The 23,571-nt window shown below is 36.0% G+C and overlaps 1 protein-coding gene across 1 annotated transcript in view; it reads left to right on the top strand.

Annotated features, from left to right (window-relative positions):
* Positions 1–23,571, top strand: part of LOC135121175 (serine/threonine-protein kinase OSR1-like) — a 52,167-nt gene that overhangs the window by 9,329 nt on the left and 19,267 nt on the right. The window lies entirely within an intron of this gene.

A 23,571-nucleotide genomic window follows, 5' to 3' on the forward strand; every position in this document is an offset into this window, starting at 1 on the left:
CCGTCTCATGATCCTTAGAGGACGACAAAGTAGATTCCGCATTTCGGTCTGTCTGTCATCTGTCTGTGTCGATTTCTATTAGACAGATAATCTCCGAAACTACAGGACCGATTGTTGTAAAATTTTATATATGTTATTTTTATTATTATTATTCAATTCGGAGCTGAAGTCATACAACCTGTTAAGCTCTACAATGTTCCGATGTCTCAAAAAGAATAAAACAAAAAAATTGGTCGAAAGTTGTTTCGACAGAACTTCCCTCGCTCCTGAAATACAATGATAATTTTTTTTGAGTCACCCTGTATATGCAAATCCAAAAAATATGAATGGAATGATAAGTTACAAGTACAGACTCATCATATTTTGTACATTTTAGATAGGATTTATTCGGCAAACTTTTGAGCTGGCGTCATTGATTTTTTGGAGGAGATAAGCAAATATATTTTGACTAAAAATTTATTATGCTCTTTATAACCTTAAAACATCTGCAAGATTTCAACGCATTCGGTTTTGTAGATTCCAAATTAAATGTCAAAATGTTGTTTCCTAATTTTGATTTTTTTCTAAAAATCTGGACGTTTCGGGTAAAATCTCAATTCGGAGTCGGTAAGACTATGTTATTTGATACAATTTAGAACCCAATTACTATGTACAATTTTGAAGTGACGTCATCACATTAGTGGTGGGGATGATTAGACAAATTTTGGTTAGCGTTTTACCATCTACATGATATACCTAATATAATTACAAAATTTGACAACAATCGGCCCAGTACTTTCGGAGATTATCTGCCTAATAAAAATCCGGGACGGCAGACAGACGAACAGACGGACAGACAGACAGACAGACAGACAGACAGACAGACAGACGGACGGACGTACAGACAGACGGAAACGGGAGACCTATTTCTTCGTCCTCTAGGGGTCATGATAGGTCGAGAAAATGCAAAAGTAGAGAGTCGGCCGACGGACTCAATTACAATACTTCCTTTGCTTACACTCGGGAAGTAAAAATAATAAAAACAGAGTAAAGCAATAAACATTTCTGCATAAATAGATACTAGACAGTTACATCTATCTCACTAGAATAATACACAATCATGCAGATGTTTATTCCGACGACAGATTTTTGAAATATTATATGTAACATTGTGTGCTTAAACACTGCCGTAGAGGAAGAATTCACGACATTATCACTTAGCCCATTCCATACATTGAAGATCCTATTCATCAAAAAACTTTTCCGAACTTCTAGGCACTGTTTGGATCGTCACTACACGACTCGGTCCCGGGTGTAGCTCCCAGTGGGGGTTCGTGATATTTTGAAATGGGGGACTGTTATTACTAATTAATAGACGAAATTATGCGACGAAAATAAATACAAAAATACATTCAAAAAAGTAAAAGGAGACACACAAAACAAAACATTTTATTATTTTTTTCACAACCGCACATCCACAAAAACTTACAGTGCTTGTTATGTCTATTAAAATACATATAAAGTCGCGATCTTTTCTATAGAACCACTCCCTAGTGTAAATTTTCAAAATTTGTTTGGTGTAAGTGACCTTGACGGGTTTCTGGGGGAAAACATATGTGTCAAAAATTTGACAGGTTAGATGGCCCTATTGTCAATGTAGATATTTTATTTTAATAAATAGATGAACAGAACATACAGTCTGCATGGGATACAGTGCGGCATAGCTGAGGGCAACCGAAACATTCGTGTTGTACTAATTTCGATTGCCATGTCAACTACCGCTACCAACCGCGTTCGGCGTAAAGTACTAGATGACAGGGCTACCAACTTGACTTTTTATCGAGTGGTTCCGTAGAAATGACCGCTACTGTACATGAAAATCTCTCGTTTTGTCATGAACACTTTTTTTATTAATAAATCGGGGGTGGCTCTCCTTAAATTTTTCACTAAAATTTTACCGTCGAAAAACAGGACGATTTTTGATTAAATATTCAACTGAATTCAGTATTTTTATTTAAAATCAATCAATTTCGTCTAAAAATGAGGCATGATTTAATCTCCGCTTTTATCAGCCCTTCAGCAGCGTCTCATATATCCAAGACACAACATCTTTAGATGTAAGTTTTGATACATTTTATACAAATGGAACGAGATAAAAAAATTAGTTTTGATAATTATGGCACAAAATTCCGGATAATTTTTAAAAAAATTATTATTTCGCTATGTCCAGTGTGTTTGTAGACGTTGTAATTGGGGTGGGGTGGGGGGGGGGGGGGGGGGGGGCTTATGGGGTCATGGTCATGGGCTCCTCAATTCGTCCTAACGGCCACTGCTTTGGCGCAGACTACCACCAGATCCCCCTTTGAAGGCTTCAATGCTGGAATGTTCTTCGACTTGTACCTGGTTTGTAACTGGTACAGGTATGTACTCATTACCACCGTTTCCACACATTCTTGTCTCATCTTCTCCAGAAGCTGGAAGCGGATTAAGCGAATGGCGGAAGGTCCCTTTGGTCTACTCTTAAATGATTTTGTTTGGAGTAATTGTTATAACTCTTGTAGATGCCTGTTACTGCCAACGAAAGTAGTTCCGTTGTCGGAATAAATCTGATTTGGTTTACTCCTACAAGAGATAAACCGTTTTAAGGCTTTCAAAATTGAATTTGATTGAAGTCCCATTTGAACCGCTTTGGTAGCGGAACACACAAAGACAGCGATCTTAATATGTATAAGCAGTCTATTTATATCACGACAGCAGTGTAACATTTTATTGTTCTTACCGTGCTTCCATTTGTTTTATTATTATTGTCAGCCTGATTATGTTTTTTGATATTGTGCATATCGATATAAACGGCTTCGAATAGAACTAGTGTTACCTAATATTAAGCTGTGGCCCTCTCGTAATTCGCTGCAAGTTATACAATTTTATTCAAAAAATATTGGGCACTGTCATTCTATCATTTATTACAAATCATATGTGATTCAAGCTTTACTATCATTTTGACAAATATTAACACTTTTCAAAAATCTATTTTGTCAAACGATGCCTTTGATAATATTAATATCCGATAAATATGACACTACTGTCAGTAAATTAATGTTATCTAAATAAAGCACATTTTACAAGTTATGACATTAGTAAATGACAACTGTCCAATATTTTTTTATTTGAAAACTTGGACCAAAAAGCATATTTTTTAATTGCCCTTTGTTCTATCAGACAACATTTTGGCTTCTCTTCTGGTAAATTAGTGCCTGAGGGGACAATCCACGTTAAGATCTAGGCAGCTCTAATAAAAAAATTGGTCGAACATTATTTCGACAGAACTTCCCTCGGCCATAAAGCACAGTACATCAAATCTAGTTGTTTTGAAAAATGAAAAGATTTGATTTTGGGAATACTATTTTTTAATGACAACTGTAGCGGAGATTCTCAGGGGCTCCGCTAGTACCTTCTCGAAGGCGCCACCGTCATCAACGACGGTACTATCCCACCCGAGCCACCCGAGCCCTATTGGTGCGTCGCTACGCAAGCACCCCCATGCAACTCAACCCTGCCTACATAAGGGTCACTCCGACCACTTTTCAGGCAGATGGAATTTTGAATCTGCAAAACCGAATGCTTTGAAATCTTGCCGATGGTTTACGGATATGATAAGCATGATAAATTTTTAATCAAAATATATTTACTATATATATATTAGGGTGATTCAAAAAAAAAAAATTATTTTTTTTTTCGTGTCAAAGAGGTTCAAAAGTTTCTTTTCAACGTAAAAAAATACCAGTTAAAAGTTGAGCTCTTAATATTAATATTAAGACCGTCCGCATCGCGTTTTTCTATTTCCCATAAGAATAACATGGGAAAATTTTTGTTTGCACCTTCTGATTTTTATTGCTAGCCCGTCGTGTGTCGTGAAAAAAATTCAATCACATATTTTTATAGAGAATTGAACGCTCTACAAAAAGTGTCTCCTATGATTTTGCGAGAAACCTGACTATGATTTTTTAACCCACTGATGCTGAAAATGTTCGGAAAGAGTTTTACTGGCCTTATTATAGCATAAAATTATAAACAATTACTGTTTAAAAAACTAAATTTAAAATGTGTATAACTTTTTGTGGTGATTTATTCCAATAAGACCATCAAATTTATTGTAATGCATCAAAAACGTCAAAATTTGGATAAATTTAATTTTAGCCTAAAATAACTCTTCAACTATCAGGTTTCTCGCACAATCATAGGAGACACTTTTTGTAGAGCGTTCAATTCTCTATAAAAATATGTGATTGAATTTTTTTCACGACACACGACGGGCTAGCAATAAAAATCAGAAGGTGCAAACAAAAATTTTCCCATGTTATTCTTATGGGAAATAGAAAAACGCGATGCGGACGGTCTTAATATTAATATTAAGAGCTCAAATTTTAACTGGTATTTTTTTACGTTGAAAAGAAACTTTTGAACCTCTTTGCACGAAAAAAAAAAAATATATTTTTTTTTTGAATCACCCTAATATATATATATATATATATATATCCCCTCCAAAAAACTGATTTTGAGACTTTTTGAGAAACATTGTGCCAATGTTAGAGGAAGTAGATTTACAAAGAATAGAAAATATTATAGTCCCTAGAAATGTGTTTTTAGGGGCTACAGAAAACATGTGGCTTCAACAGGATAGTGTACCTCCGCGTTTCCACAGAGACCTCAGACACTATTTAGACCAGTGGCGTAACTACCGGTGTTCCATGTGTTCGCCGGAACACGGGCCCGCTGCTTCAAGGGGCCCGAACCGGTCACACGAACATTTTTTTTTATTAGATTTTTTTATATTATTACCCAAATTACATTCTGAAATAAAAAATTCGAAAATGTACGGTAATCCCAGAATCGATGGTTCATCGCTATTTACGAATTTTTTGCTGCAAAGGACTGGACTTTTGGCGCCATCTCAATTCTCAATATCATAGACTCAATGAACTCGGGTTTTAGCGACCGGCACCCGCGGTCGAAAATGCAGCAGCATCTGTTTGTAATAAACCTGCCGCAGTGTCGCAATCCCATTGTGGCAAATCTAACACCCCGTGTAGTAAATTACCATTCTTTATCCGACAAAAGTATGACTAATTTATGATGCAAGACAAAATACTTAAATTTTGTCCTCAGATCTTCATGCTGTAATAAGACGTGAAAAAAATTCAGTTTCAGTTGTGTTTTATGAAAACTTTCGTATTTTCAAAACTATTCTAATTTTGTACTTGTGGTGCTCTTTTGGAATAATAAAATATATCTGATGTATGTTACAACTAATTTTTTAAGTAGAAAAAAACTGGACTGGGAAATTATTACAGAATGACCTACCTACACTAGTTTCACTGAAATTATCACAGCATGTTTCACTTTTCTTACAATACCTCTTTCGGTGGCTTCAGCGGAAAGATTTTTTTCGAAATTAAAACTGGCTACAAATTTTTTAAGAAACACAATGGGCCAATGCAGATTATCTTCACTGAATCTCTCAATTGGAAATCAAATTGCTAGAAGCTTAGATGTGTCAAATTTTGTATCAACTTGTACCCATTGTAAAGCAAGATGAAAATAATTTTGAGATAAAAAAATGAGCATTTTTATCTATACTTCTATACTTACTTATATTATAAAGTTGAAGAGTTTGTTTGGTTGAACGCGCTAATCTCAGAAACTACTGGTTCGAATTCAAAAAATATTTTTGTGTTGGATAGTCCATTTATCGAGGACGGTTACAGGCTACATAACATTAATAGGAGCGGAACAGCAATGAAAAATATCGGAAAAACGGGAAAATTATTCCTCCTTTAACAGCTTCCGTTGCTTACGCTGATTAAACTGTTAAAGTTACATAAAAATCCTGTTTGATGGAATTGTTCCCTGTTAAAAGTTCTAAAAAAAAGTCCGCGACAGCATATGTCTATCTTTTAAGGTCGATTCAGTATAACCTTTTTTATGGTAATGAAATTTGTTCTAAAATAATCTAATATAAAATTCTGGTGTCTCAGTGTTTGTAACCAAACTCTTCCGAAACGCCTTGACCGATTTTTATGAATTTTTTTATGTATATTCGGTAGGTCTAGTAAACTATTTTTTATACCCCTAAGTGATAAGGGTGGCCCACCAATTTTTTTTTGTTTTTTTAGACAACATTTTTTATTTTCTTTTTTTAAAATTTGGCATTAAAAAATACATATAACCCTAAATTTTGGCCCTTCTACCACCAACTACCTATTTAAATAGGTACAGCGTAGCACTATTAATAACAGTACTGTATTCTCAAATTTTTAGCAAAATTAATTTTCTTAAGTCACTCTATAAAATAAGCAATTAAAAAAACGAATGCAAAAGTAAAAATTTGAGACGTGTTAATGGTGGGGAGGGTACCTGTCCTCCTCCTAAGGGATGAGCATCCTCACAACAAGTTTTCGTAGTCATGTTAAATCGTTAATTAAAATTTATCTGTTTACCCCCTCTCCTAAATTTGACGAGGTCATTTCAATTATATTATATCAAATTTGCAAAACATTATGAATCTACACTTGTGCTTTATCAATGCATTCATTTTTTTAATTCCTTATACAGAGTGATTCAAGAAAATTAATTTTGCTAAAAATTTGAGAATACAGTACTGTTATTATTAATAATTACACTGTACTTGTGTTGATTGATCATAAACTTATGTTATAAAAAATTCACTTGAAATATATGCATAGGCACGCTTCGTACTGGTGTAGTTTAACTGTCCATTCCTACAGTATTGCCATATAATTGATAATAATTATCGAAATCTACCATATTTCATGTACGCAATCTATAGATAACTGACGTCCGATAATGGCTAATCTACCAACAACATAATTCCAAGTTAATTGAGCGTAAGCTAAGGAGGTATAGCAATCGTGTCACTTGTCAGTTTCATGTTTTCTCGAGGTTTCCTGAGTCCTAGAGTTCGAAAAAGGTAGTGTCCCGTTCCCGTCTTTCTGTCGTCTCTCTGTCCGTCCGTCCATTCGTCCTGCATGTATGATTTATTAATTCGTGTTGAGTTTTTACCCTTGGCATCCAGATTTTTGGGAAAAATAAAAATTTTATGTGACAATATTTTACAATTTAACATTGAAATTGCAAAAACTAGTGATCGTAAATCATTAATCAAAATTTGTCCGTCGTCTTACAATTTTGGCGAATAAATGTTCTTCAATTTTATTAGTGTTTTTGGGGAAAACGCTCAGTGTGGTTAATTCAGTCCTCTCCTCTGCGTTCAGGAGACAGCATCAGTCAAATTTAATTTGCTTTTAACAGCTAGCTGATGCATGTAATTTGAGCGTGCTTTCAAAATTAAAAAAAAATTGGTCGAAAGTTGTCCCTCGCCCCTGAAGTATAATGAAACATATCCAGCATTTTCCAAAAATTATAAAATTTGAAATTGTGGAGTTTATATTTTTTATGAGAAACCCTATAAGTTGAAATAAACATATGTAAATATGTAATGCTAAAATAAATGCAAAGAAGCATGCTACGCGTGTGATGGAAATAAGTTTTTACTTCACAAAATTTTGTGACCTGTATAAGCAAATCGAAAAAATATTAATGCAAATGCAAGAATTTCAAAAGTGTGCGATATACTTTATTAAACGATAAAAAAATAAAATAAAAGCAAAATAAGAGTGAGAAACGATACTGTAAACAAAACTTGGCCGGCAGCTCTTTGTGCAGGTGGCTGCCTGGCTGCAAGTCATAAACTAGTCGAACGCTCGGAAGCGGCCAATTTTACATTTTGCACAATCTTGAGATCATATGTGTCAACAAACGATTAGTCGAAGACGAAATCGTATTTTGGTAATAACCAAAATAAAAACAAACCAATTTTATTTTCCGTTACACTTAGGCCAGAAGGGGTCCCTTACCTTCGGTGGCCTGATAGCTCAGCATCACAAGCATATCCATATGAACTGTCTCTGCGCAAGTACTGACATTGTAATAATATATTTACAGCACATTATCGACGGAAATGTTGATGTTTATACATCGGAAAAATGTCACGTAGAGATTTGTTTCTTCGAATGAGCTTATCGCAAAACAGATGACTAAAATTATTCATAAGCTTCAGTTGGACAAAATATTCTGAATATTATTATTATAATTCTTACCTTATCATTATTTTATTGTTATAAAGACGAGCTATTCTCACATTTTCGAGAAAATGGGGTGGCCCGTTCTTAATTTGATCAATAAAGAATTGACTGATTCATTAATTTTTTTGAGTCACCTGCATAAGCAAAACTGAAAATATGAATGCTATGATAAATTACAAGTAAGATTTATCATATTTTGCGCACTTTGGAGAGGATTTATTCGGCAAAATTTTGAGATGACGTAATCAATTTTTTAGGGGGTATGAGGAAATAAATTTTGATGGAAATTTACCATGCTTATGATAACTCCAAGATTTTCAAGCATTCGGTTTTGCAGTTCATGATTAAATCAATAAAATAAATTCACGCATTCATCAATTTTTTTGAGTCGCCCTGTTTGGAACGGATAAACAAATATATTTTGATTAAAAATTTATTATGCTGATCATAAATTTAAAACATCTGCAAGATTTCAAAGCATTCGGTTTTGCAAGTTCAAAATTAAATTGCAAAATGTTGTTTTATTATTTTGATTTCTTTTCCAAAAATCTGGACGTTTTGGGTAAAAACTCAACACGGAGTCATAAACTACATGTTGTTCTGGCCAATGCAGAAGCCCGCGGTCCAATCAGTGATAGGAGGGAAGGGGGCGTAACCACTCTCTCCCACTCGAATAATGTAGTATAGTTTAGTCTTTGTTAGGGTAAAAGTGAAAATAAACGTTCACAAGTGCAGAAGTCTTATAGCTGCTCTGAACCCCATTAGTTACACAGACAGTTAAATGACTATTTCAAGTCACATCACTTATTTAGCGAGTCTCAGTTTGGATTTAGAAAACATCGCTCAACAATAATTATGTCCTAGATTTTATCACCGATTGTCTTGAAAATCGTGATGCGGCAGTAGCAACATTCGTAGACCTATCACTACAATATTCATCCAACCAGCTGTAAATTAATAAGGTCGTATTTAGAAAATAGGCGCCAACTAGTAAAATTTAAGGGACAGAAATCCAGCTCCTTAGCAATAAACCAAGGAGTGTCCCAAAGTTCAATATTGGGGCCTCTACTATTTGTAATATTTAACAACGATTTCTCAGAATCGGTGACTTCAAATACGGTTTTATACGCAGTTTTATACCACGTTAATAAATAAAATTTCACCCGATCGCACCATGGATGTTGCTGGACGTGTAGGATCCGAAGCATTGGATTAGCTTACCGCAAATGAATTTTGTTTAAATACCGACAAAACAGTAGATGTTGTAGTCACTTTACTAAAACAAGAATATCGTCCTAATTTTAAACTGAGCACTAAATTTCTAGGAATTTGGGTTGGTTCGCATCTTACTTGGAATACGCATCGGGTTGCTTTAGCCAGTAAACTCACAAAAAACATCTTTCTCTTACGAAACCTACAAATGCAACTTCCTGTATGCTATCTCAGAACAATATATTTCTCTATATTAGAATCACATTTAATATATGGGCTACTACTTTGGGGCCATAGTGATATTATACATCGACTGTTTAGCCTCCTAAGAAAGGCAATTGGTGTTGGCTATAGAGAGGATTGTAGAAATAAGTTTAAAGAGTTATATGTAAAAAAACTGCCTTCTTTGTATATTTATTTTTGTTTGATTCATGTCAAGTCTAATATAAGCAGTTACCTATCTTTCAACGACTTGCATAATGCATATGATACACGGCACAAAATTACTTATGTCCTAAACCTTTGCGACTAAAAAAGTCGCAGAATGGTACTAACTAGGCAATTAGCGAAATCACGTTCCATAGAACGTATAGCACGCAAAACGTAGAAAAATGATATCTATAGAAACAGAAAATGCAGTGTCCGTATTATCCGTTCACGATCTTTATATAGTAGGGTTGGCCATGAAAATCTAGTGAGTTTGTTGGTATTCGATGCAGAAGAATAAAAATTCCCTGAACTTTTTCCGTTAGGTTATGTTTTATTAAATTAAAGGTTAAAAAATATGCCCGAAAAATATAAACTTTGTTGCCGATACTTTCAGTTTTCAGTAGCAATGACCAAGTTAACGGTATCCATTTCTTAGAAAGCATAAAACTTTACGCTATTTAAAACAGTTATTCGGCTTTTTGTAAGTGTTTATTTCAGATGTAAGGAACAAACACTATAATTTCACTTAAACATTGTTTTTATATGAATGGGGGTTCTACATACGATTATTGTCGCATGCCACATTTAGCATCTCATTTTTAATTCTCAATCATCAGTTCGTTCTGCTCGCCCACTCTTCTTAGAAATGGAAATTTCGACCTTTGTGAACAACCTATTTCCATATCTTCCAACCTCTTTTTTCACTATTCTAAGACTACTAAAAGGGTTGGTAAAAGACAACAACCTTGCTCTAGTGCTTTGATGGGTTTAGCTCTTCTGAAACATTTTTCCGGCCTTAAATTGAATGATTTATCTATATAGCTATTACTAATGCTTACGTAAGTGCTCCTTATTTGCTTTTACTAAGTACTTCCAAACGCTTATTAATAAGAACGTTACTATACGCCTTCTCCAGGTCCATGAAGAGTTACAAAAAAAATGAAAATGCTTAAAATTTGGTGCAAAGCAACAACGTGGATGATCTAACTAAAAGTATACTTATTTTGTTGTACGTAAGGTAGTTTTTCACATACTACCTTGGTAAATTTAGAACGAAAGATGCGTAAAAATATCACCCCCCGACAAGCTACAATTCGCTCCATTTCCATTATTTCGCTATGAAAATCTGTATCATCACCGTCATTTTCAAATTCAGATTCTGAATCAGATTCACCTAGCGAAATAATGAAAGGAGGTATAGATTCGTACGAAAGATTTCCCATATTTTTCCCAATCTGCCAAAATAAGTTTTTCACAATGTTTAAAAAAATTTTGCCACATGCTTGGAGTACATTTAGAAAGCGCCTCAAGCCATAAATTCTCCACCCTATTTTTTAATAAAGGTTGAGAATTTATATGCTTGTTGTAATAGTTCTTACAAAATCCCCACGCCATTTCAATTGGATTATATTGACAATGGTACGGAGGTAATCTAAGAACTTCATGGCCACTTTCTCTTAATGTCTCGTGTACCAAATATCTTTTTTTTCTATTGTTTGTGAAGGGTTTAATTAAATCCCACAACTGTTTCTTCGAAAATTTTTTGTCAAATTCAACACTATGTTTAAAGCGCCATTCCTGCATTTCACATTTTTTACTAGAAAAAGTGGGTGGTTTATCCAACTGAACCGAATGATATTTGTCTAAAACCACCACACATTTTTAGTTCAACTTTGCCAAAGCAGGAATGACCGATTAACCACCCAATTTTGAAAAATTTTCCCATCCATCGTTTTATGATAGTCTATATCGTTATTTTTTGAATTTAAAAAATTGTTACAACCATCCAAGAACTCCGTTGAACAACCCGCGTAGAGAATAGTAAACCTTGATCCTTCACTTTTAATTCTGCTGGGATTGCTTTTTAGATCAGTATCGTGCAACCTGCGACGAATGGACGAACCATTCTGATAGATCTATGTTTCATCCAAATACACGAAAGTCAAATTTTCACAAGAATTTAGAAACTGTAAATATGTTCTCAAAAAAGTAATTTTGGCTGCAACGACATGTTTTTGTTCACATAGAATTTTGCGACCATTTACTTCCCTGTGTTTATAATCCATTGACTTAAAAAATATCAAGCCTACTTTACTATGTAAAGATCGTGAAGGGATATTGGGGATTGTGTACGTTAACGTAAAAAATACGTTGTATGGAACGTAATTTCGCTAATTGCCTATTATGGAATTAAATTTTTAATAAGCTATCTCCAAATAGTAAGAATTTAGACCTAACTATCTTTAAGAACAAATTAAAGAGCTTTTTATTAAATAGGGCATATTATGCATATGAAGACTTCATCAATGATGTAAATGTAATGTAGCTCAACACGGTAAGCGAAAGATGCACCGCATCGGGGCGCCCGTAACAAGGGGCGTCCGTGACAAGAGGCACCGGACGGCGGGCGGCACCTATGCTTTTATATTATAACTCTATAAAAATAAATTGATATTAGATTTGCATTGAATCACTACGTACAAAATATTATAGCAGGAACAGACCAAGGCGCCCATCGAAAACTTTTCAGAAAAAGCTACATTTTAACATTCCACTATCAGGAGTGATTCACCAAAACAGGTCATAAGAAGTCAATTCCTGGCATTTTCTGACTGTAATAATTGAAAAAGAGTGCGGCTTTGGGTTCGGTCATTAGAGCTTTACATCAATACCGAGAAAAAATACCAAATTTATGATTGCATTATCTGGGTAACAATTTGACGAGACAGCGGTATGACCAAAACCAGATGTTTTTCCTGACATTTGTCACGTTTGTTTTTACCATAAAACTCCATGTCGGCACATCAGTGGCGACTCCTCAGAGGAGGCAGGGGAGGCTGAGCCTCCTCTATTTTTTGGAGCTGAGCTTCCTCTAATTTTTTTCGATGAAAGAATTTATATTTTTGTAGACATTTGTTATTTTTCAGAATATTTTCTTGGATTTCATTTACTTTCATCGTATATCAGGTTAAAATGTCGGAAAAATTTATATTTGCGCCCTCACAATCATAATTCACATTCACACCACTCCGCGTTTGGTTTCAGCGGCAGAGGCTTGCTAGCCGCTAGCCTCCGAACGACGATGCATCTGAATAATGAGACCGTAACCTTGACGCACCGTCAGTGGGTATTGCATTGGCTAAAACGTCGCTAGCCTCCGGCTGTTCATCTCTTTTCAGATCAAGTCGTACAGATAACTTTATCTCTTTCTTATTAGTTGGAGCAATCGGGTGTAAGTAGGAAAAACATTGAGGTGGTTTCGCGAGCTCCCTGTTCAGTGGTGGTGGTGTTTAGGCTTTACGTAGGTAAGGGTATAAAAGGGAAGACCAACACCATCACTCCCATTAATGGTATTGACTGTTACAATTAGAAACAAAACAGAGCATTTCATGAAAATAATTATAATAAAACTAAATAGTTAACGGCTTCGGTTTTAAGAAACAAATTATACTGTTGGAATTGTGTATTATTTATAAGTGATAAATCTTCCGCTTGGGGTAAAACAGGCTATAATAATTTACAAAATTTGTCACGAGCAAGAGAAAGGCATGAAAAATCACAGGAACACATATTTTCTTAGATTAAATTAGAAATGCTTGGTAAGCAAAACATTGCCAATAATTTAGATTCGGCTCATAAAAGGGAGAACTATATATTACGAGAAAGTTGGTGAAAATTGGGCAATTTTGAAAAGACTAATCGATGCAATATAATTTATCTGTCAACGCAAGAGTGTTCTTTTCGTGGGCATGACGAAAAAAATTATTCAGATAATAAAAGATATAAAAAGTAGTGCTTTTCAAATTTGAGCCTCCTCTGAAGAAAAGTTCACGAGCCGCCACTGCGGCACATACTTAAAAATTTTATTTTCCAAGTCTAGTTGGTTGGTTGTGGTCGTTATTCAACAGTTTTGTTATATTTTTATATGTGCATTCTTGAGTTTTATTTTTGATCGAGTTCACCTCTTACGTATGAAATATACTGAGAATTGCATAATATTCATATATATTTATCGGTCCTAATCTGATCTAATACTATCAAACGAGCCGAGCTAAGCTCGGTGAACCAGATATTAAGTAAATTAAGGGCAAAAAAATACTGTTATTTGTATTTTAGCTAAATTTTTATTAAACCAATTGATTATTATTATTAAACTAGCTGACCCCGTGAACTTCGTTTCACCTACAATTTAATTTTGAATCTGCAAAACCGAATGCTTTGAAATCTTGCAAATGTTTTAAACATATGATAAGCATAATAAATTTTTATTCAAAATATATTTACTTATCCCCTCCAAAAAATTGATGACGTCAGCACAAAATTTTGCCAAATGAATCCTATCTAAAATGTCCAAAATAGGATGAGACTATACTTGTGATTTATCATTCCATTCATATTTTTTAGTTTTGCTTATAGGGGTTGTCTCAAAAAAAATTAACCACTGAGTCAATTTATTTTATTGATTGAATCAGGAATTGCAAGACTGAATTTTGAAATATTGCAGACGTTTGGAAGTTACTGTTTGACATGGTACGTTTTTAATCAAAATATATCTGTTTATCAAGCCCAAAAACTTGATGACGTCATCTCAAGTTTTTGCCGAATAAATCCTATCTAAAATGTGCAAAATATCATCAGTATATTTTCGTAATTTATCATTGCATTCATAGGAACACATACATAAATATTTTCTTCTACTACTTTAGATTCCGCTCATAAGAGGGATATTGAGAACTATAACGAGAAAGGTCGTAAAAATAGGGCAATTTTGAAAAAACTAATCGATGCAATAGTTTATCTATCAACGCAGGAGTGTTCTTTTCGTGGCCATGACAAAAAAAAATTATTCAGATAATGAAAGATATAAAAAGTAGTGCTTTTCAAATTTGAGCCTCCTCTGAAGAAAACTTCACGAGCCGCCACTGTCAGGTATATAAGAGTAATAATGAAGTAGGTACTTCGTACTTTGAATATGAGTATCTACTCACTTTTATTCATACCGCCCAATGTCTCGCTTCAATGTTTGATTATGTTGATTATGAGCACAACGCTGATCAACTTTCATATCCGAATTACCCATGAAATAAATCATTGCGATTTGCACATGTTCGTCGCACGTTTGATTGAGTTCTTGGACCTATGTCAGCTTGTCGTCTTCTCGGCATTGTAATGAACTTCATAAAACGACACAGAATTATTTTCACAGTCAATTTAATCTGTAAATTTGTCTTGAGAATTTTAAAATACTGAAAACTTCAAATTAAATCCTTGAATAACGGTAAAGTTTGAGGTTTTGTCGAAACCAACAAAGTGAATATAGGTAAACAGAATGGCAGATCAAAATTAATAAGACACTTTCGCAATGTGTAACTAAATTCACTTTAACCAACACTTTTTTTAAAATAAACGACGTTTTTTTTACGAAAAAACAAAGAACGATTTGAAATGCAATGTACTTTTCATAATCGCACGGAAGAATTAGTTTTGTATGACACGTCAGTTAGACGACAGGTCCGTCAGGAACGCCAACTATTGAAATTAATTCGAAGTGGCGATTCCCATACAAAATTTTTAGAATTTTTTTTTAGACTTTTTCAGGAAATTTTTTAAATTTTTCTCTACGTAAGAACCATCCTCGTACTTCAACGAATATTTGAAAACAAAAATTAGCCGAATCAGTTGAGTCGTTCTCGAGTTATGCGCTTAGCAACACATTTGGCGATCCATTTTTATTATACATATAGATGTTTTCAAAATTTTCCATTAGAAATGATTCTCGCTTGTCACACAACACATGTTTTAAAATCTATCTTTCAACATCAACAGAGGTTATTAGAGCAAATTTTAAATTATCTGTTATAATATCTGGATCTATATTCGCATTTACAAATTTTCCCCCAAAATTTTACTCATTAATTATATTAAATACATTAAATACATTAAATACATTAAATACATTAGATACATTAAATACATTAAATACATTAAATACATTAAATACATTAAATACATTAAATACATTAAATACATTAAATACATTAAATACATTAAATACATTAAATACATTAAATACATTAAATACATTAAATACATTAAATACATTAAATACATTAAATACATTAAATACATTAAATACATTAAATAAAATTATTAAAACCTACATTTTTTTCTAAAACAGTGTGATAACCCAACACAGGCCGACTAATATAAAGATTATGGTCTGTCCAAGAGGTACCATACGTGCTGCCGTCTATTAATAATTTAAAAACGACAAAAGAATTATTAACACTTTTTGAAAGGCACAAATGCATTCATACCGAAACAAACCACCATTACACGTTTTGAAGCCTCATAATGTCAAATCAAATTAAAATTTTGCTAAATTATTAAGTGTAATTATTAATAAATAGATGGCAACACGTATGGTACCTCTTGGTCAGGCCATAATCTTTATAGTTACTAGTCGGCCATGCCCAAACTTCCCGCCTTAAATTGACACTTGAAAAAATTTGAAAGGCCCGCAAAAAATTCAAAGATTCAAAATTTGGCCTTGGCTGTGATCGTCTAACAAAAGGAACCTACGTCGTGTTTTTTTTTTTAATGGCGGGAAGGCGCTCTTTCATACAAGTGAGCATACACTGCGTGTGAGTCGACAGCGCAAGAAATAATAGACAAAATTTTTGGAAGGGGGCTAAAAATCGCACCCCCTCTCTAGAAGGAAAAAGAGCTACGAGCGAGGGCGACATGTAGCTTGCCATCTCGAATTCACTCCTCAGCTCCAAAAGCCCCCTATAGTTTATTCACCCACATATAGTACATTGCAAATGCAAGACATAAAAATATGAAAGAAAGAGAACCGTGAGTTGACAAACATAAACATATGGGAAACCGAAGTACAAAAACCCTACGTTTATGTTTTGAATCGATGCACATATTTGAATATCACAGATTTAATAAAAAGAAAACAAAAATCTGAATTAAATTAACTGGACGCAAATATACAAGTTATTACGGGCGTGGGGCCTCGAATTTAAAATTACGGCAGTCAACAAGAGCACAACAAAAATACCCATAGGGGAGGTCTAGCAGAAGCTGACAACGTCTCATCATCCAGACCGTCCCCACTGAATCTATACAAAGCCTGCATCCCTTGTGCAGATGGCTCTACAAATCCCACTATCTCCCACTAGGAGCCGCGCCCTCCGCTTCTGCTACGTGTTTCGGTGATATTTAACCTCATTTCCATTTCAAATGTTCAGTTGGTATGACTCTGATATTATCGACAGCTAAACAAGTGTTAAAGCACGGTATATGTTAAAGTTTCAAAAGAGCAATAAACAACATTTAAATTCACCATATATATAGTCTTTGCCATTTCAATAGAAACATCACTTGTTAAACGTAAATTTGGCAACGTTCATATTCAGAAAATTTTTCTAACTAAAAGCCGTTGTCAATCAACCGAAAGCTGTCACCAATTGCTAAATTTTAAGCAAAATCAACAGGTGGTGTTTCAATAGAAATGGCAAAGACTTTACAATCTTAATTTATACGATGGAAACATTCATCAACAAAATATTTACAAAACAAAACTAGCAAAGATTTATAAAAATCAAAGATCTGGTGTGAAATAAATTTGTGCAAATAAAAACATTATGTGAGGTTAAAACTCCAGAGCATGATATTTACGTTCAATTGACCCTTTTCCTGTAAGCAAAGTGAGTAGACATTATATAAATTCCAATGATACAGAGTGAGATAACATCGCGCAGGCGAAGTCAGATTTTTGGAGCGCCAAGTTAAAATTAACCAATGAGCGATAGATTACGCATGTGTAGCTGGTTGCATTCTGTCAAAGCGGTTTGTTGTCACAGGCCTTTGCTCTGCTGCCGGAGTGCCGGATACGTGGTTTTGAAGATGCGTGCGCACGGAAAGTCACTATGGAAGTTTTACGATCTTACAGGAAGAGGGTCAATTAAAATTATACAAGAAAGGAAAATTACTGAGGTTAAAATTAGAGAAATATTGTCTGAGGTGAAAAATTGCAAAGTTAATAAAATTTACATGAGATTAATACTTGACACACTTTATCAACGATTCAAACAAAGAGTTTACATTATGTCAAATTATGTCATGATCCAAGTGATTGGTTACTTAAAATAATTAACTTTGAGAGTTTATCGTGGACTGGTTACCCCAACAAAACATAATAATTAAACAAAAAAATATACAGTCATCGTTGCGAGGAAAAAGCCTCTCGGTGATGTAAATTTTAGCGTTGCGAAGAAATGCCTCGATGATGTAAATTTTAACGTTGCGAGGAAATGCCTCGATGATGTAATCAATCTTTAGCATTGCAAGGACATGCCTCAGTGATGTAATCAATCTTTAGCGTTGCGAGGACATGCCTCAGTGATGTTGTTTCGTTTCATGCAGACTCGACGGATATCGGGTTTCGCCTCGGGTCGTACCGCCCTCAACCCTCGAGGGGCAATCTGGCCACTCGAGACATATGTGCCTTTAGTTCGTAGGAATAACTTGTAAAGAACGCTTGTTTTGTTACTGTCTCAATATATACGCTAATTTAAGTCAACTGCGTATTTCTTTACTGCGAACTCATACCGACGGATAGTAACAAACAAAAAATGGTCCTTCGAGTCGGATCGCGACGACGTGTGTAGTGAATTACTGGTGCCGAGCTTACGACGCGACGACGCCCAGGAAATACGACGGATCGAGCCCTCGGTGGTGACGACATCCTCATTTGAACTCCACACGGACATCGGCGCTATCCTCATCTACGCGTCAGACCAGGACGCCAAAACAGGGAACAACTGGTGCCGAGCTTACGACGCCACGACGCCCAGGAAGTTCAACGGATCGAGCCCTCTGCGGTGACGACTTCCTCTTCAGCAGTTTACACGGACATCGACGTCCGCCCCATCCACTCGTCCAACCAGGACGCGGCAGCAAAAGAAGTACTGGTGCCGAGCTTACGACGCCACGACGCCCAGGAAGTTCAACGGATCGAGCCCTCTGCGGTGACGACATCCTCTTCAGCAGTTTACACGGACATCGACGTCCGCCCCACCACTCGTCCAACCAGGACGCGGCAGCAAAAGAAGTACTGGTGCCAAGCTTACGACGCCACGACGCCCAGGAAGTTCAACGGATCGAGCCCTCTGCGGTGACGACATCCTCTTCAGCAGTTTACACGGACATCGACGTCCGCCCCATCCACTCGTCCAACCAGGACGCGGCAGCAAAAGAAGTACTGGTGCCGAGCATTCAACGCCACGACGCCCAGAACGCCCGACGGATCGAGCCCCCCGTGGTGACGACATCCCTGCGGAAGCTGCACATAATCACTGAAGCCACCCTTGTCCACGCGCCAAACCACAGGACGCCACAACAAAGGACAGGTCGGTGGTCATTATTCTTCCTGTCTTCACACTTTTTCATTTGTCTCCTTTGACGTACTCACCTCTTCCAAAATGACGGAAGCCAGTTTAAAAACAAAAAAAAGACAAATACGTACGACTACCACGAATTTTGATAAATTTTTGAATACGATCAAATCTGCCGATCAAGTTAGGGTATTGTGTTTACGTTATGACAATTTTAAACCGCTATTAAAACAGTTTATTGAAGCACAAGATCAACTTGAATTATTAACAATTGAAAATGATGCCGATCCCGCCGAGCCAGACGAAAACGAGCGATTTGAATATGAAAACCGTTACTACGAATTATGTTCAAAGGCGGAAGAATTAATCGATAAGTTTACAATTAAGGCATCTAGTAGTTCTACCGATATTAAATTGCCCACTATCGAGTTACCTCATTTTGACGGGGAATATACAAGTTGGACGGCCTTTTACGATAGTTTCCGTACCCTTATTCATGAAAACACCAACTTAGAAAAAATCCAAAAATTGCATTATTTGCGTTCCTGCCTTGGGGACGAACCAAAACGAATTATTGATAATCTATCTATATCCGCTCAAAGTTATGACACTGCTTGGCGATTACTCAAAGAGCGTTATCATAGTAAGCGCTTAATTGTTCACAATCACATCCACGGCCTTTTTAATTTAACACAAGTTAACAAATCTCCAAATTCATTGCGGACGCTTTTAGATCAGTTAAATGCAAATTTAGAGTCGCTAAAAGCTCAAAATTTAGATGTAACTAATTGGGATCCAGTTCTTATTTATTTGGTGTCCACAAAATTTGACTTTGCGACAAAACGGGAATGGGAATCAAAATTAAAAAACAATGAACTGCCAACGCTGAAGGAAATGACGACCTTCATATCACAGCGTTGCCAAACACTTGAATCAATGGAATTTTGCAACTCTTTCGAAGTAAATTCGGAAAACCCGCGGTACCACGTTACAAAATCTAAGTTTCCCGAAGTTAAACGTAAATTAACGATATGTCCAAAGTGTAAACAATCATCCCATTCTTTCGTACAACAATGTACCGCTTTTTTACAACTTAGCATCCAAGACCGTATTAACGAAGTAAAAAGGCTAAAACTTTGCTTAAATTGCTTACGCGATGGCCACGATGCTAGATCATGCACCTCCCGGTATTGTAGAACGTGTAATGGCAGGCACCACACGTTACTACACTTACAAAAAGGGGAACCGCAAGGTGTAAATAACCATTGCTGTTCGACGGAACTTAAGTCACTCACGTTGCTTTCCACAGCCGTAATTAAAATTAGGGACGGTAATGGCCAGCTTCACAAAGTTAGAGCGCTTTTGGACATCGGTAGTGATAGTAATTTTATCACCGATAAATTATGCCGACTGCTAAAACTAAATTTAAATAAATGTCAGATGTCTATTGCGGGTATAGGGCAAACTAGTACTACCCTCACTCGGGCTGCAAAGGTCTTTATTAAATCAATTTGTGACAATTATTCGAACACAATCAGCTGTTTGGTACTGCCAGAAATCACCAATAATTTACCAGTCGAAACATTTGACCCTACACCATTGCGAATACCGGATAATTTAACTTTGGCGGACCCTGAATTTTATATATCGGGCGAAATAGACCTTTTAATCGGAGCCGAACTATTTTACGACATTTTGAGGGAAGGGCGTATAAAATTACAAAACAACAGTACTTATGTACAGAACAGCTGCTTTGGGTGGCTAGTGGGCGGCCCATATAGAAATGTGGGTCTGCAGTGTCAAGGGCCAAGAGAAAATTTCTGCCTCTTAAGCACCAACAGTCTGGAGCACCAGATGTCAAAATTCTGGGAATTGGAGGGCATGGCTAATAACGTAAATTTCACCACAGACGACCAAGCCTGCGAAATTTCATTCGTCACCACCACTAAAAGGACCCCAGATGCTCGGTTTTCAGTAGCGCTCCCCGTTAAAACAAAACCTCTTGATATTGGTCAATCAAAACGAACCGCAATAAACAAATTTAAAGATTCGTCACATTGGCCTAAACTTCCGCCGGAAACACGCAATGTAACACTAATATCTCAAACACAACCAGATTTAAACGTTTTCCATCGAGTTAGCACTTACAAAAAAGTAAAACGAGTCATTAGCAACTTGGCCGACGAAGGGGTTACATGGAAGTTTATTCCACCGAATTCTCCATACGTTGGAGGAATATGGGAAGCGGCGTCATTTAAGTCATTTAAATATAACTTTAAACGGGTAGCGGGCACCAGAGTTCTTACAGTGGAAGAGATGAGTACCTTACTAACCCTTATTGAAGCTATTCTTAATTCACTCCCCCTTGTTCCCATGAGTAATGACCCCGACGATCTGGACCCTCTGACGCCGAGACACTTTCTAATCGGCACATCCTTGACGGCACCACCGGAGCCAAGCCTTCTACATCTGCCGGAAAATCACCTCTCTCGATGGCAAAGGGTTGAACAACTTGGCCAACTCTTCTGGGAAAGGTGGACGAGCAATTATCTGACAAGTTTCCAAACCCGGACTAAGTGGCGGAGCGAAAATCCGATCCCTCTTCAGGTAGGAGCAATGGTTGTCCTTAAGAATGAAAGTATCGCACCGATACAATGGAAACTGGGTCGTATTGTGGAATTGCATCCAGGAAGTGACAACATTGTGCGGGTTGTGACTGTCAAAACAGGCATCGGAGTGACAAAACGCGCCGTCAATCGTCTGTATGTGTTACCCATGGAAGACAGTGCGGTGACCGTGTAAGATTAATCGTAGCCATGTAGACCCTTTGTATTTTTTGTTTTTGGACGTGTACGGTCGGGCGGGAGGATGTTTCGTTTCATGCAGACTCGACCGATATCGGGTTTCGCCTCGGGTCGTACCGCCCTCAACCCTCGAGGGGCAATCTGGCCACTCGAGACATATGCAGGGTTGCCAGATGTGGCTACTTTTCGCCAAACCGGCTACTTTTTTGTTAGCTCTGGCGTCTAAAATTTCCAACTGGCGACTGGCTACTAAATCCGGCGACTCGGATCAGAAAATCACAGCTTTGATGAATATTATTGTGAATTTTATTTGTGCAACCCCGCACGCAACAGTCCACTATGGGTAGCAGTCATTCAGTGCCGTTCTGCCGCTGCCTGCGTAAATGCTTATTATTAGAGAGCGGATTTTATGAAATTTGCATATCCGTTATTTTTTGCATATAAGTCTTGATATTTAATATGTGAACGAATCATGCTAATTAAAAACGAATACAGCTATAAAAAAATTGCATATTTGCATATATTTGCCTTCAGCTGCATATTTCACGTAACGGGTGCATATTTTGCATTTTTATCAATTTTTGTGCCAATTTGAAAAAAAAAAGATTGTTATTCTATCGGCATGTATCTAGAAAGACGAAATTTCATTAATCATATTGCAAATATTGTCCTGATGTTCAAATAACTAGTAAAGGTGTGGGTTTTATGGTAGTTTGGAGAATCCATTGGGTGTTAAGCCATTCTTCCAGGTAAATTTGGGCCCTAATTACTATTGGAAATACCATTCATTCCCAATATTTTTGTTCGTTACTTAAGTGTATTAATGGTATGTGTTATGGTGGTTGAAGGGACGTTACCCTATTACTTTTCATCGTGAGTTTTCATTTAAAGCATTTTAAGCGATACATGTGTGTTAATATATCGAAGATAACTCAAATTAATTTATGGATTAAACCTTTTCCTGAACATATTCTTCAAGAAGGAACTGTTTTGTCGCGTCTGCTCTAAACCGGTAAGGATTTTTATATCTGTGGACGTAGTACACAGTTTTTCTATACCAAATATAATTTAGAATCATCGGAAAACTTTTGGTTAGAATATTTCGAAAAATATTTAAAAATAAATTGTTACCAAAATAGTAATTAAATAGTCGATTAATACTAATTTTGTAATTTGTAAATAAATTTAGTTCGGTTATTACGCTTTTTTTTTAGTTTTTGGAGCATATGCAGCTGCATATCTCTGCATATATTAAGAAAGTTACTGCATATTTGCATAAATTTGGTGCATATCATATGATCATATTTCCCAAAATTTTGCTGCATATTTTCCGCTCTCTACTTATTATAATGTGTACAACAATGTGAAATGTCAGTTGTCAGTTGTTAAACAAATCAAAAAAAATAAGGAAGCGTTGGTCGTTGCATCAATATTCCAATTATTAACACGGCATTATACATAATATCCGTTCGCAAAACTCCCGCACTGTCAGTGTCAGATTTGGAAAAAATGACCTGAGTGTACTCAGTGGTGAGATGCGAAAAACCTGTACAATATGTTGCAAAATTGCAATCTAGT

This window comes from Zophobas morio, unplaced genomic scaffold (genome assembly GCF_036711695.1).
Source record: "Zophobas morio isolate AGI-343-1 ecotype UQ-CSIRO unplaced genomic scaffold, CSIRO_AGI_Zmor_V1 ptg000005l, whole genome shotgun sequence".
Lineage (NCBI taxonomy): Eukaryota > Metazoa > Arthropoda > Insecta > Coleoptera > Tenebrionidae > Zophobas > Zophobas morio.